Source organism: Oryzias melastigma, linkage group LG18 (assembly GCF_002922805.2).
Source record: "Oryzias melastigma strain HK-1 linkage group LG18, ASM292280v2, whole genome shotgun sequence".
NCBI classification, from domain to species: domain Eukaryota; kingdom Metazoa; phylum Chordata; class Actinopteri; order Beloniformes; family Adrianichthyidae; genus Oryzias; species Oryzias melastigma.
Genome location: NC_050529.1, coordinates 16,938,703 through 16,941,241, shown reverse-complemented (window position 1 = coordinate 16,941,241; position 2,539 = coordinate 16,938,703).

The following is a 2,539-nucleotide window of genomic DNA, read 5'->3' as shown; positions in this document are numbered from 1 at the left end:
CTATAAAGAAGTTGGTGTTAAAAATACAAATATTAAAGTAGATGGAAATTATAGCTATCTAAAAACAAAATTTAGAGCTTGACAAATACGTAAATGTATTTAATTTGTAGAGATATGAGGAAAAAATGTCTGTGGAAAATGTTCCAAACCTTAAAGTATTATTTCAAATCAATTTAAATAATAAAATTGACCATAAAGCAAGAACTGAACTTACATTTTGTCTATTCTAATAAAGAAAAGTCTAATTTTAGTAGTGTAAAAAAAGTAACTAAAGTAAAAGTAAAGAAATATATGATGGTATAATCAGTCTTCTGGGGGGGTTTCTTCCTTTTTTTGCATGGCAGATTAGTGCAAACAAACTTCAGATGAGTCTATTAATATTAAAAATAAGATATGCATATATAGCATGGGGAGGGAGGCGGCTCTGTGTGTCCTCAGGACTCCAGAACAGACTTTCTTAGTCTTAGGATAAATGTTATGGATAGCAGTTTTTGGGCACGCGGTCGTGACTTGGCACATACTTTAACTGTAAAGTAGCTCCCACCAAGGCAAGCCCTCCATTTCAACATTTCTGTCTTTGTTTTTCTGACTTAAGCTGTTGCCCACACAGTGATTCATGCTTTCTTTGCAACACTTTTTGTTGTGAAGTTAGTGTCTTCAACTACTGGTAAAGGAAACATTTCAAACAACACTTTAATTTAAATGTAATGTGATAATGCATTTTTGCACGTTTTTTTCCCAGTATTTGTTTTTTTTAAATGAAATATTAAATTGGTTAAAAGGAAATCAAAAATAATAGTTTGCACTAAAAACTTGGATTAATTAGGCTAAATTTACAGCTTATTATGTTAATTTAAGAATGTTTTGCTCTGAATTTGAACCTACTACATCATTGTTGCACATTTTTAGTTTTGATCACTCTAAAAAAGTAAAATAAAGTAGCTTAAATGGAAATTTTTGGGAGCGGTTCTATTTAACTGTACCAGCAGCCTGTGGAATGCGCGGAAGGACATGCCAGGTAGTGAGGCGGTTGGTGAATTTTTGCGGCGTGTCTGAGTTCTCCAAGGACGATGCAGAGTAAACATCCGCCACTATTTCAGGGGCTGACCAGCAACATAACTCAGACGTGATTCCGGTCGTTTTGTGTCACCTAACGGACGCGCCGTGACACAACAAGCACAGATAAAATACAGCCGAGAGTCTGCGCCGGCGCTCTTTAAGAAGCTAGCAGACTTCCTCGCGGACCCTGGAGCCCCTTTCCCGACGGAGCGCTTCGTGACCCCGCCGTTTCACCGGTGTCCCTCTGCCGCTGCCTCTGCAGGCTTCACCGCAAGCTGCGAGTGGGAACATGTCTGTAAAGCTAGCAGGAATTCTTCAGAGCTTAGTGATGAAGAAGCGCGCGCGCACATAAAACCCTTCTGTAGAAGGGTTTTACGCGCCGCATCTGTCCACTACCATTCATTGTTAGTAAGAACAAGTGAACGCTAAGCACTTGTTTCCCATTCACGTCAGCTTCGGAGCTAAAATACTAATATTTAGTCATTTATGCTGTTTATTTGGCTTTTGTTGTTGTTATTGATTTATCACTGCCTCTAAGTTGAAAGCGCACGTGCTTGGATGGAGAGGGAAAAGCTCAAAATAGTTTTATCTACCTGCACTAATAGCACAATAAAGGAAAAACTGCTTTTGTTTTATGTCGTTGCTTCTATTGTCCAGTAGGGGGCAATGTTGAAACAAGAAGAAGCAATGTTTACAAATGAAAATGGGAAAAGTAAAGATGCTGTAACATGAAAATTATTGTGTGAGTTCGTGTTTTCAGATTATTGTGATGAAAAGTACAGAGTGTGTTAAAAGGCTGGGTCTGGATGAGTAACTCCGGCTGTGCTGCAGCGTCTACTCTCAGGTGCGATCCCACTTTTGATCAGCACGTGGGCTTTGACCTGCTCCGTTTCCGACCTGGGCCGATTCACCCCTCCTTAGACGACCTGGTTGTCCCGGGCTCCCCCAGGAAGACCATATCGATACTGAACTGAGTGCAGACACCCGATCAGCATAGTCCACTGCAGCTCAGAGCTCCTGAGCTCCAACCATCCTCCAGCCTCAGCCTCCAGGAAACTTGGATTACAGGCGCGCGCCACCACACCCGGCAGGAGGCTGCAACACAAATCTACTGTTTGACTTTGAACAAGATGCTGCTGTCAGCAGAACATATTCTACTGTTAAGACCTGGAAGATATTTAGTTGGCCTAATTTCTATTGAAAATTTAAAATAGTGAAGAGAAATTTAAAAAAATGGAAATTGCTTCAGAGTTCAAAGTTTTACAATCGTGTTTAAATGATGATTTACAGGATAAAATATCATTTTAATTAATGGAATTTCATTGTTAAAAGGAAAACATCTCTTCTTAGTGTGAATGATCATCGTTTTTTATGTTCTATTTGTAAATTTTATTATGGAACAACTTCTTTGAAATTTATTCTGAAGAAAATGTGAAAATCTCAAGTTAGTCATTTTAATGCTTTAACACTCAATCAGCTA